At 47.7% G+C, this 13731-nt stretch overlaps 1 protein-coding gene and 1 non-coding gene across 3 annotated transcripts in view; one reads left to right on the top strand and one right to left on the bottom strand.

Annotated features, from left to right (window-relative positions):
- Nucleotides 1–13731, bottom strand: part of SLC27A4 (solute carrier family 27 member 4) — an 88159-nt gene that overhangs the window by 63605 nt on the left and 10823 nt on the right. The window contains exon 1 of one of the 2 annotated variants that reach the window (XM_061604276.1): nucleotides 7793–8120. The exons of the other annotated variant lie outside the window; for it this stretch is intronic. The gene's annotated coding sequence lies outside the window, so the exon portion shown is untranslated. Of the gene's footprint in view, nucleotides 1–7792; nucleotides 8121–13731 lie in introns of those variants that run through there. 2 annotated transcript variants of the gene reach the window in all.
- Nucleotides 8690–8782, top strand: TRNAR-UCU (transfer RNA arginine (anticodon UCU)). Its single transcript has 2 exons — nucleotides 8690–8726; nucleotides 8747–8782. It is a non-coding gene; the product is annotated as a tRNA-Arg (tRNA).

Genomic DNA, 13731 nt, shown 5'->3' with positions numbered 1-13731 from the left:
TTATTATGGTGGGAGGGGCCCACGAAGGCAAAAGTGCCTAGGGCCTACAAAAGTGATAATGCGGCCCTGATCTTACAAGGCTGTATAACCTTGGAAGGGGGCGTGGCTGTGAGTACTATGAAGGGACCCTGTGCTTCTGAATTTGCCACTACACTATCGCCTTTACCTATCCTTCCATCTCTCCCAGAGGGCACAGCCATCTCCACCTACACCCAGCAGCTATCGTGGCTTCAATCAACTCTCCCCAAACAGGCACAGCAACTTTGCCTTTGCCATGTGAACACGACTGCAGCTGCAGACAGCCTGAGTCCCTCCCTCCATGCTTTCAGGACACAGCCTCACTGGTGATTCCAAAGGGGTGGGGGTGCAAATGTGGCAGCTGAACTGGGCTACATATACATATGCAACTTCAGGCGGTGCCTTTATGGGTCCAGCTTGTACTGCGCTCACGTGCAAACGTGAGATCAGTCCTTACAATTGCCTACACTGTTACAAGCACAGAGAGGCTACAGGGGAAAAAAAGGTCCTGTTTTAACAAGGAGTGCTTCCCATGTTTCCAGATGAGCCCTGCAGTACTAAACCAAGAACTTAGGAAGCTGCTGGTGTGGACAGCGCCAGCTGGAGCCATTTAAAGGGTCCCTGCAGCCGAATCTGGTAACTGCCACTCACCATGCACAACCATCCATCTATGGCACAAAGCGGCATGCTCCTTGGATGCACATGGGAATGAATAGAAGACCTGCAAGATGTACAATGTAAGGGCAGCAGTTTATAGATTACGAACTTTTCATCCTAAACTTAATTAATTTGGGAAGTACCCCAGTTTTTTAATATGAAAAAGTATGCACACGTGTCTGCATATTAATACCTATAGGCCACTTTTCAACCCAAAGGCCTCCAAAACAATTAAAACCTAAATAAAGAAGCTTCATAAAATAGCCTCCATAAAGAAGTTAAGAGATAAAAACACCCAGTAATTAGCAGAGAGAAACAGGACCATAAAATGCTTGGGCAACCAAACGACTCCAGAACTGAAGCCCAATGAAAGAGAACAGCGTTTGTAGGCTGACAAAGCAGCTGCAGTGTGGAAGCCACTGAGGAACTTCCCAAAGTTAAACCAGGTTAACTCTGTGGTTTAGAAATGCCCTTTGGGGTTGCTCTTGCAGCTGCTGTGAAAGTAGGGAAAGATGTGGAAGGTTAAGCAATTGTAAAACCTACACTGAAACAAATGGATAATTGCAAGGGGCAGCGTTTAGCTCATGGAGCGGGAAACCTATGGCCCTCCAGATGCTGGTCGACTATAGCTCCCATAATCTCTGACCATTGCCCATGCTGCTCGGGGCTGATGGGAACTGTAGTCCACCAACATTTGGAAGGCACCAGTTTCCCCATCCCTGGGTTAGCCAAAAATGGCATCCCCGTGGCTGTTTCTCAAGCGTTATCCTTACCTGTTAGCAGCAACACAAAGAATGCCTTTACTATACAGATCACTAACATCACGTGGAAATGGACGCATGCATCTGCTGCATCAGGAGTCGCCAAGCCTTTTGGGCCCATTTGCAAACCACATTTCCATCTAGCTCAGTATTGCTGATACTGACTGGCAGCTCCTCTCCAGGATTTCTGAGAGGGGTATCTTCCAGCCCTAGCTAGAGATGCCAAGGATTGCACCTGAGACCTTCTGCATGCAAAGCGGATGCTCTACCACCGAGCTACACTGAAACTGTTATTTACAGCTTTATGGTGATATATATATATGGGGGGAAAGCCAATCGATAAAGAGAAATAGATGGGAATCGAGGAACTGCAAAGCAGACCTTCTATTCCTCAGCATTTGAGCTCACCAAGGTTTATTATCATGGTGGGATGCTGTTCCTTCCTACTCACAGTTACGAATCTGCCAGTCTTGATTCCTGTGAATGGACCTGTCACCAAGCAACCAATGAGCAGGCAGGGACTTAGCACAAAAGAATGCTCATGTGTCTTTATGACTGGGGATATTTTTCTTAAAAGCCTGGGATCAATCTGGACACTCTCCAACTAGCTAGAGGGGAGGGGCAAAGAAAGAGTAGCAAGTTTCATTCAGGAGACAGATGGATTGGTGGGAGTTGTTAATCAGGTGTCAAGCTGGACGGAAGACACCTGGGGGGAGTGGATGCTGCAAGGGCCCACCCTGTTGCTTTCAGCAACTGAGGCAGGACTGGTGGTTTTGCTGCTTGCTATAGAGCTATGCTTGCACTGTACTCCACTTGTGCATTTGTAAATGAAAGAAATATTACAAAGACAATGTGACTCCCCAGTGTTCTCCCATCCAAAGGAAGCTAAACACTCTAGGACAGCGATGGGAAGCTGTGGCCCTCCAGATATTGCTGGACTCCAATTTGCATCAGCTCCAGCCAGCATGGCCAGGGGTCATGGGGGTTGCGCTCCAGCAAAATCTGCAGAGTCACAGATTCCCCATGCCTGTGCTGGTGCTAGCCCTAGTCATCTTATTGCTTGGGACACTGGACAACAGCACCAATATGCTTGCTGCACATCTCCAAGTGGCGAGAGGTTTCATGTCAGAGCACCTTTCGGGATTGGCTCCCTTTGGAAGGAGGTCACTGGAGGCTTTTTGGCATTTTGTAATATTGGCTTTTATTTACAAATAGACTGGCTGAACCTAGATTCAGGCACACAGCTTAGACATTGCAACAGAATGCTCCAACATTGAGTCCCCAAAGAGACAGCCTGCACCACAAAATGCTATTAGCTTACAGTAGGGTTAAGGAACCGGCGGCCTACCAGCTGTTGGACTCCAATACCCATCAGCCCCAGCCAGAATGACCAATGGTCAGCAGTGACGGGAACTGAAGTTCAGTAATATCTGGAGGGCACAGCTTCCCCATGCTTGTCCTAGCCATTCAGCAGGCCAGCTATTAGGACCCTAGAAAGCTGCTTTACGCTGAATCAGACCATTGGTCCATCTAGCTCAGTATTGTCTACACTAACTGGCAACGGCTCTCCAGGATTTCAGACAAGGTTCTCTCCCAGACCTACCTGGTGATGCTGGGAATTGAACCTGGGGCCTTCTGCATGCAGTGCAAATACTCTACCACTGAGCTATAGTTCTTGAGAGCAAGTGGCCAATTTCCCTAATAAAAGGAAGGTGCCTTGGCAACTGTGTAGGCAATTGTCAGCAGCCTTCCTCAGTCCACTGGCCTTCGCCCGTCCAACCCCCAATCTTACAACAATCTTTGGGGAAGGCCTGTAGCTGCATAGTTTGCATGCTGAAAATCTCAGGTTCAATCTCTGGTGGCATCCCCAGGTAGGGCTGGGGCAGATCCCTGATGGAAATCCTGGAGAGCAGCTGCCAGTCAGTGTAGACAATGTTCAGCAAGATGGACCAGTGGTTTAACTCAGTATTCATCAGCATCATCTGTTTCTAATACGTTTGCATGTCAGTCAATAACAAGTAGAGCTAGGGTCAGCCTTAGGATAAATTGTACACAAGGAAGGAGTACCTTTGGCACACACACCCCACCATGGCCAGCTTTGCAGGGCTACCCAGAGGGTTTATGGGGTCAGGAGCAGGTGTGATCTTGCAGGCCCTGCTGCTGCCCCCTACAAGGACAAAGCTGGGGACCATATGTGAGAATATTGTGTGTACAAAGCTGGGGACCATATGTGAGAATTATTGCATGCACGGGCTACATGTGAGAATTATTGCAAGCACGGGCTACATGTGAGAATTCTTGCCTGTAGCTCCTCTTTGCTCTGGGATCAAGCAGAATGACAAATGTGCACCATTTTTTCTTACATGGGAATAAGGGAATAGGGATCAGGTTGTGCTCCTCCTGAGGACCTTCTCCAAATTCCAAACCCCTTCTGGCAGAGCTTCTTTCTGCTTTGGGGGGCTCAGTCTCACCAGTATTTGGGTTGTGGCCTGCTGCTGGATTTCTCCACTACTCGCTCAGGAAGGACCTACCTTAAGGCCTAGCATCACACCATTCTTATGCCTTTCCCTGTGGTAACTGCCACAGAAAATTACTCTCCAGTGGCAACTTGCTTAGAAATTTTAGGTGGTGGTCACTCATCATTTGAACCCATTCTGAGGTGGGCCTGTGGTTCTTTCTGTGAGAAGAACAGGCTGCTTGCGCTGCCACAAAATCCCTCCTTAAAGCCTTTCCTGTTCCTTCTCTTCTTACAACTAACCAGGGCTACTTGGCCTGGGCCAGTCATAAGTCTGCCTGACCAAACTTATCTCTATTGCTGCCCAGACATAAAGAAAGATTTTACCTGACCATGATTGGTTAAGACTCCTTTACAGTTGGGCTGCAGGCCTAGTTAATAAGCAGGCCCTCCTTTCCAGCCTTCCAAGAATACATTTTATAGCCATCTTAAGCCTCAAATTAGCAAGATTGCAAAACATAGCACTTCCAGTTACAGTTCCTAGTGGTGAATGTAGCTTCTCAGAACTGAAACTCATCCAAACGTATTTGTGATATACCATGGAAGATGAGAGGCTCACATCACTTGCTATTCTACCCATTGAGAACGAAAGGGCTCAAAACCAGGGCTGTTTCTAAAGGGCAGCCAGGTGGGGCACTGGCCTGAGGGCCCCTGGAGCTACAGGGGCCCCTCCACTCACCGGACAGGAGCTTCCAAGCCGCCCGCCATCCCCCCGGTTCACCTACCTTTCTCTCTGCTGTTATTTGTGGTTTGCCATCAATCAAGATGGCGGCCGAGGTTTCCCTAAGGGGCTGAAGCCTCTGCCGCCATCTTGGTTGATGGCATGCATGCGTGCTACACGTGCACATTGCTACCATCAATCAAGATGGCGGCAGAGGCTTCAGACCCTTAGGGAAACCTTGGCCGCCATCTTGATTGACGGCAAACCTGTGCACACAGTGCACACAGCTGCAAAAAACAACAGAGAGAAAGGTAGGTGAAGCGGGGGGATGGTGGGCGGCTCGGAAGCTCCTGTCCGGCGAGCTGCAGCTGCTTCCGCGCATCGCGGAAGGGGAGCGGAGGGGCCCAGGGCAGGCTGATGTCCAAGGGCCCTGGCATGCCTGGGGCCGGCCCTGCTCAACACATTGACCTCTCAGCCCCTGTGCTACAGTTTGCACAAGCCAAAACTCAAAAAGCCACATTGTGAGCAGTGGCAGTTCACTGTGCAACACGGAAGAACTGTTTCAGGTTTTACTTTCAATTTTTGTTTTGTTTTGTAACAATTCCTATCTTTTGGTAAGCATTCTTTATTTTAGAATATTCATTATTTTTACTTTTACAAATAATAAAGAAAAAGTTATAAATAAAAAAGGTATCCTCTGACCTTTTTCAGCTTACAGCTTTATTTTATTATTATTTATATAGTGCTTATAGCATTCATAGTATTTCAAGCGCTAACTGCTTGGTAAGGTTGCCTAATTTTACTACTGCAAACGACATCAAAGGGGAAATTGAGGAAAAAATATTTTAAAGCTAATTGAAGGAAGATCATTTTTGTAATTATTACCTAAACAACCTGTACAACCCAGAAAAAAAAGGCTGGACGCCTGCTTTTTTGCCACCCTAGTTCACTGCAGACAGTACCTTAAAAAAACACAGCCACTGTGCTCTGCTTGGCAGCCACCCTGAGTGTAGCCCTCCTTTAGCCTTTCAACTGTGCCTTTTATTCCCCCCAATCTCTCTTTCAACACCTGCATATCATTTTAAGAACAGATACTGGTACATTCCCCACCTCCCACTTGGCCACCGTTTTCCTCCACCCTTTGCCCTTTACCCGGAGTTTCGAAACCTTTGCATCCTTAGATGGAATACGCCCAAGCTCAGAAGCATGACCTGGAGAAGCAAGGCACTCTGCTACCTGCAACAACAGAAAGCCCAGCTTGCTCCCAGAGTGGTCTACAGCCTTCCCCATGCTGGTGCCAGCACTGGCTGTGACTGATGGGAGTCCTAGTCCAAAATAACCCGGAGGGCACCAGGTTGGGAAAGGTTAGCCCACTCTGACTGGCAGCAATTCCCCAAGAACTTTCCCATCACCTGCTACTGAATTGTTTTTAACTGGAGAATGTCAGGGATTGAACATGGGACCTTCTGCATGCAAAGCATGTGCTCTGTCCCTAAACCACAGCCCGTCCCTGACAAAAGTAGTCTGGTTTTCTCTTCTTTCTTATTCCAGTTTGCACAGCTTTAAAATCATCATCATCATCAACCACAACAACAGATTCACTTGTCTGTTCCACCCCACCACCAGCCCTCGGTTCCTTTACCAGGTACAGCTGTTTATTTGTTTTTTCAGTGAATCAAAGCCACTCACTCAAACAGGATGCCTGGTGGTTGCAAAGATGCGATGAACCTTAAATGGCATCCAAGTTAAAAGATTTCACACTTCTGCTAGCCCCCCAAAATCCCTAGAGGGCAGGTGGAGGAAAGGTGGTGACCAGACAGCTCCCACCAGGAATGTTGAGGGACCTTTTGTTCCAACCTCTCCCCCAGACCCAAATTGGACGATTGTCTGATCTTTCCTAGAAGCTCACTGTGTCATCACTCTGTCACGCAATTTCTGTTTCACAGGAAAAATATATACACTCAGTAAGTCGTTGGGCTTTCAAATTTTGGTAGGTTTTCTTGGCCACACTGCAGAGGGTGAATCCTGAATCTTATCCTGGAGGACACTCTCTGTGGGGTTGGCAAAGCAAAAACTGCCATCTTCCCCTCGCCCTTTTCGATAAGAGCTACCAAACGTACTCCACCTTGGGAGTCCGTGAAGCTCGTTGCCTGAGAAAACAGACACTTAACAACAGGACATATTGGGATGGGATGGAGGCTTCTCACAGATTAAAAAAAGGTCCTTTCCATTGTTTACTTATCTTACATTTAGATTTGGCCTTTCCTTCCACCTCACCTCCCCCCCAACCCCTAAATAAAACACCAGCTCCTTAGAACGGCCCTTCAAAACCATACCAAACCACCACACCCTTCCCTAAAAGTGAGCCTTTAATTCTGAGACGAAAAACCAAGAGACACAATTCAACTCCCCAAGTGGTCATTTGTCTCTCTCCACTCCATTTTATTCCATCCTCATCCTCTGCAAAAGAATGACAGAGCAGCAACTTCCCCCAGCAGGAGCTAAGCTGAAGGTCCTCCTTGCTTACGGTAACTTACTGATACTACCAAGAAAAATATAAGGAAGATAACAACAACAACGACAATATCATCATCATCTAAAGGAAATCTCTTTATGTGTAACGAGGCTTGCATGTAGCAATGTAACAACAAACAGGCACAGGAGGACTAGGCTGTTAAGACTGCAATCCTAACCGAGTCTACTCAGAAGGAAGGAAGTCCCATTGAATTTCATGGGGCTTGCTCCCAGGTCAGGGGAGGCAGGACTGCAGCCTAAATGAGCTTGTGTGCAGCTTTAAAGCGAAACTGCAGCAGAGCCTTGATAGCTAGAGAAGGAGGGCGATTATATCTTGCACGCACACAAAGGGGAAAAGAAGGTCACTATCTCCCCCGCCGCCCCCGATCCTTCCTATCACATCCACTTCCCAAAAGGAGTGGGAGGGGGGATGCTGCTTCCTTGACAGGTCGCCCCCCCTCCCCAAATCTTGCCCAATGCCTCTCGTTCCTCGACAGACGAGATGGGGGTGTCCGGGCCACCCATCCCTGGGATCCACCCAGCTCTGATCCACAGCATTTCTCCACCCACCGGGGATTCTTCCGCCTTTGAGAGAAGGATCCCGTCTCCCAGCCCCCCCCCCGACGTCGCGCTCTTATGCAGCACAGAGAGCGAGAGCGAACCCACCTCTTTCTCCTCCTCCCCTCCCACGAGGCTCAGTGGCTACGGACTGTCACAATGCCGCATCCCAGTGCGCCGGAGAGGTGGGCAATCGGATTCGGCGACAACCAGCCGGCTCAGCAGCTGCCTCCTCCGCCTCCTCCTGCAAAGGCTGAGAGATCTCCTGATCAGCCCAGCGGCGGCTCCTCCTGGCTCTGCCACTTCCTTCCTCTCCGTTTTTCCACCTGCACTGCCCTCCCTTCTGCATGAGATTTGCAAGCATGAGAGGGAAAAAAGGGAGAGTCCCGCACAGCACAGCAGCAGCAGCGACGGCTGAACTGATTGCTGCAGGAGCCTTGCAAAGCCATAGGGATCCTGCAGGGGGCGCGGGAGCATCCCTCTGCCGCAATGCACTGTGGGACTTGTAGTCTCTTCGCCGTGCTCGGCCGCCTTACACGTGGTTGGGGAAGGCGCTGGTGTTTGACTTCCCTTCTTTCTGTTCTCTTGTAGGTCCCCCCCTCCTCTCTCCGCTTTCGGAGTTCGGTTTCTTCACATACCAGCCCCGGTCCCCTTGCAATGGCCCGTCCAGACGTTACGATCTAGGCGGTTTCCCATCTCCTGGCGGCTCAACCGTTCCATTTGTTAAAAGAGAAGCCCCAAAGCAAGCGGCCCCAACAAAGCAAGAGTTAGGTGTCTGCAAAGAAAAGTTGCAGAGGACAATGAAGCCAGGTGTGTCTTTTTGCAAAGCGTGACGCTTTCCGAAGTAACTCCGCGAAGCGTTTAGTAGGAGTCGCTGATGACTGCCAAAAGAGGACGACTTTGTCATCGGATCAACAGCTTAAGGAGCTCAACTAAACCTAAGCGGCAACTGGTGGAGGGAGGGCCAAGAAGAGGACGGGAAGGATCAGCGCTCTTTATCTGTCAGGCTCTGTGGCGCAATGGATAGCGCATTGGACTTCTAGACAAATGACGGGAGAAGTCATTCAAAGGTTGTGGGTTCGAGTCCCACCAGAGTCGCGTTTTGTTGTTGGCTCGTTCCAACGCAAAACTTCAGAAGAAAACAAAATACAAAAAAAAAAGAAAACAAATAGTGCAGCAACAGTGCTGTTGGTGAAAGAATTTTTTTGTTAAAATGAAAGTTAACGTTTCCTTTGTTCATTCCTTTTTATTTTTTGACAACCCTTGCAAAAGACTGGCATTTGTAACTGAAGGCTAAGGTTGCATGCTTTAGCTGGGATCTTCATGAGACTTACTTCTGAGTAGACACATATAAGGTCACTTCCAGACTGCCACTATTTCATGGGACAGATTCAGTGGGAAGTATGCAAATGTAAATTGCACAAATTAAGTGGATTTGGCGCTCTTGCACAACAAACCCACTTTCAAAAAACAACATACCCACAAAAACAAGGACAATGCAGACTTTTTGCAGTAAATGTGCTGTATAGTAAAGGGTAACAATTGCTTAGGTGATGGAGTTGTACAACTTCTCTACAAACAACTCAGGATGAATGCTCAATAAACGGGTTGAACCCTGAAAATTAGGATGTGTGTCTGAATTAATTGATAGATTAAGACTGCAGTCCCTGCTGGGAGTAAGCCCAATTGAACTCTACTGAACTTCTGAGTAGACATGGGGGTTACCAGGCAGTTGCTTTTTTCTGATGGGGTTCAGTCACATACCAGCAAGTTCAGGCTACAGAATTATACTTGATTTGAAGGTCTTATGCAGGGCCGGTGGCAGAGAGTGGCCAGGCTGGGCCCAGGCCAAGGGCCCTGCAGCCCAGAGGGGCCTCTGAGGGGTCCTTCTTTACGTTGGGAGGTTATTGCTCCTATTCCGTGATCCATAAAACAATTATCGATAATACACTGATTAAAAAATCAAGCTTAAAAAAAAACATAATTAAGCTATGTGTTTGGATAGGTTTGCTGAAATAAAAAAAAAATTTTTTTATCAAGTGTCTGAAACAGTATTGTGAGAGAGCCTGTCTAATGTGAATAGTTCCAGAGAGTGCTTTTTTTTTGTAAAAAAATGAGGTGCTGGACCTCATATCTTGATAAATTATAAGATGCCTCTCCCATCCCTCACCTCTCCTTGCACCCCCTCCCCGGTAGCAGCTGATAGTCATTGGACCTGGTGCTGCTGCTAGGAAGTCACAGAGGTGAGGGCAATGAGGCCGCAGGGTCATAGGCATCCTAGTTTTCTCTCCATCTTCTTCACTTGCAAAGATTTCCTGGACACTTAAGGACTGTGGTTGTACAAATACTGAGCACCCAAGAAAACGGAAAAGTGTCTTACTAAGTAAACTGAAACATCTTTAGAAGGGGTTCCTGCTGTCACAGTTGCTTCGCTGCTGGGGAAAAGGGTGTGTGCCCCCCTGCCATCCTACTTCTCTCCCTTTGCAAAGAAATAGTGGACACTTCAACACTGCAGTTTTTTAAATATTTAACGCCTGTGTCTTACCTTGCTGTCACAATTTCTAGTGTGAGCTCATGCCACAATAACTATAAGTAACTCAGAAGTGAGCCCAGCTGAATTCCATGGGGAAGCACCCCAAACCCTGAGATTTCAGGGGCAGGCCTAAGTTATGTCACTGAGGGTGACCCCTAGTGATATCATTAAGCATGATACATTAAGTATCAACCACAGTTGCTTGGTGCATACTGCTCAAAAAAATTCTCTGATTGGAAATTAAGATAGAAGTCTTATTTATTTATTTATTATTTGATTTATATCCCGCCCTTCGTCCCAGCAGGAGCCCAGGGCAGCCAACAAAAGCACTAAAAACCACAGTAAAACATCATAAAAACAGACTTTAAAATACATTAAAACATCTTTAAAAACATTTTTAAAAAGCTTTCAAGAAAAGGTTAAAAACATTTTTTTTAAAAAGGTTTAAAAACATATTAAAAAGCAATTCCAACATGGACGCAGACTAGGATAAGGTTTGAACTTAAAAGGCTTGTTCAAAGAGGACGGTCTTCAACAGGTGCCAAAAAGATAACAGAGATGGTGCCTGTCTAATATTTAAGGGGAGGGAATTTCACAGGGTAGGTGCCGCCACACCAAAGGTCCGTTTCCTATGTTGTGCGGAATGGACCTCCTGATAAGGTGGTATCTGCAGGAGGTCCTCTATATATGGGGTAAGACAGTCTTTCAGGTATCCTAGTCTCAAGCTGTATAGGGCTTTGTACACCAAAACTAGAACCTTGAACTTTTCCCAGTAGCAAATGGACAGCCAGTGCAATTCTTGCAGCAGTAGGGTGACATGTTGGTGATACACTGCCCCAGTGAGCAGTCTCGCCACCTCATTTTGCACCAGCTGCAGCTTCTGGACCAAGCTCAAGGGCAGCCCCACATAGAGCACATGATAGTAATCCAGCCTGGAGGTTACCAGTACATGGACAACAGAGGCCCAGAAACAGCCACAGCTGTCTTACCAGCCAAAGCTGGTAAAAGGCACTCCTAGCAACTGAGGTCACCTGGGCCTGTAGCGACAAAGATAGATCCAGGAGCACCCCCAGACTACAGACCTGCTCTTTCAGAGGGAGTACGACTCCATCCAAAGCAGGCAGCTGACCAATTATCCCAACTCGGGAACCACCAACCCACAGCCCCTGCATCTTGCTAGGATTCAGACTCAGTTTATTGGCCCTCATCCAGCCCACCACCCAAGGCCAAGTCCAGGGCTTGCACGGCCTCTCCCGATTCAGATGTTACAGAGAAATAGAGCTGGGTATCGTCAGCCTACTGCTGACACCTTGCCCCAAACCTCCTGATGACCACTCCCAAGAGCTTCATATAGATGTTAAACAGCATGGTGAAGAAGATGGTACCCTGCAATACCCCACAGCACAACTGCAAGGGGGCCAAAAGACAATCACCCAATGCTATTCTCTGAAAATGACCCTGGAGATAGGATTGGAACCACTGCAAAATAGTTCCTCCAATACCCATCTCACCAAGTCGGCCCAGAAGGACACCATGGTCAACGGTATCAAAAGCCGCTGAGAGATCAAGTAAGAATAACAGGGTCGCACTCGCCCTGCCCTCCCAATAAAGGTCAAACAAGGTTGATTCAGTCCCATAACCAGGCCTGAACCCAGACTGGAACGGGTCAAGATAATATGTTTCAGCCAAGAGTACTTGCAATTGCTGTGCCACAACCCTCTCAATCACCTTCCCTAAGAAGGGGGCATTTGTGACCTATCGGTAATTGTCGCAAACCAATGGGTCCAGGGTGGGCTTTTTCAGGAGAGGTTGGATCACCACCTCTTTCAGGGAGGCTGGAACCACTCCCTCCCACAATGATGAGTTGACCACTCCCTGGATTTACTTGGTCAAACCTCCTCGGCAAGCTTTAATAAGCCAAGAAGGGCAAGGGTCAAGAGGACACGTTGCTGGCTGTGTCATCAGGCCGCATCAACTGAAACCGTTCCCAAGAAATTGCAGCAGACGTTGCACTGGACACCTCATTGGGGACTACAGTAGATGTAGATGGGGCATCAAGACTACTATGGAGGCGAGCAACTTTACCCTCAAAGTGCCTTGCAAACAATTTACAGTGGGCCTCCGAAGGGTCTAAAACTCCATTTCCTGGAGTTAATGTCAACAGACCCCCTGACAATATGAGGTGTGCCTGGCGCCTACACTGTTATCTTTTCGGTGCCAGGTCAAGACTTTCCTTTTCTCCCAGGCATTTTAGCATGTGTTTTTAAATTGCTTTTTAAAAATGTGTTTTAAATTGTATATTTGTTTTAATGTTTTTGATTGCTGTAAACTGCCCAGAGAGCTTCGGCTATGGGGCGGTATACAAGTGCAATAAATAAATAAATAGGTGCAGGCTCTCACAGCCAGCTGTATGACAGAGTGGTTTCCTGGTGACAGAGATGGAAGTTCTGTAGACCACAGCAACTCCTCCCACCCATCCCTCTAGCCTATGCTGGTGTTGCACCAAGTATCCAGGTGGGCAAAGCTGCATCAGATCACCTCCTCCCAGCTCACCCACCCAGGTCTCAATAATGAACACCAAATTGGCACCTTCATCCATTATTAAATCATGGATGAGAGTGGTCTTATTGTGTACTGATCTGGCGTTAAACAAGAACACACACAGGCCAGTGGGCACAGCAGATGAGCAATGAGGAACCCAATCCATGAGAGGAGTGGCAGCAAGGAACAAGGCCTTGCCCTTGTCTTCTATGGTAATTCACCACCTCCCCATGGCTATACTTCCTTCTACCCATGATCACTGAAATTGGGGTGACATCACCCATGTTCCTCCTTACTAAGACTCCCCCTAAACACCTGATATGGACCCAACAAGAGCACAAAATCTTAGCTAATTAGGGTGTTTCTAGGTCCAGCTGAGGTGACATGATCATTCCTTCTCACCTGCTTAGAGAGCTTGGTTAAGGAACATTTAATCTAGCCTACTTGCTTTTGTTAAGAAGGTTTAAGGGCCCTCAGGCCAGACCAATCACCAGAAAGCCACTGTAGGAAGAAGGGAGCCTAATGGAGTAAAGATGGATGCCCCTGAAGGCTGCAATTCTAAACACACTATGGGACTAAGCCTCATAGAACTCAGCAGGATTTACTTCTGAATAGATAGTTAGGACTGTGCTGTTGGTAAGGCTTGATTGACTAGGGATTCTCTGCCACAATATCCATATCAAGGCAGGGTTGGCAGCCCCCTGCCTGGAATTCTCTGCCTGCCTTTTAATATGGCTGCTCCAAACTTCTTTACAGACTTGACCCTTCACTACAAAGAGAGGTTTGAGAAATGGATGCTTGATAATCGGGTTTTCTCAATAATCTGACCACAAACAGGACACGTATGGATCTCATGTATGGGCCAGTCACTGCCTCTCAGCCTCAGAGGAAGACAATGGTGTGGAGACACACTGGAACTGGCAGAACAGCAAGTGTGTCTCTACTCTAGGAGATGTGTTTGTGTATGCAATAA

This window comes from Rhineura floridana, chromosome 20, assembly GCF_030035675.1.
Source record: "Rhineura floridana isolate rRhiFlo1 chromosome 20, rRhiFlo1.hap2, whole genome shotgun sequence".
Lineage (NCBI taxonomy): Eukaryota > Metazoa > Chordata > Lepidosauria > Squamata > Rhineuridae > Rhineura > Rhineura floridana.
The sequence above is the reverse complement of the archived record's forward strand: the minus strand, read 5'-3'. Positions and strand labels throughout refer to the sequence as shown.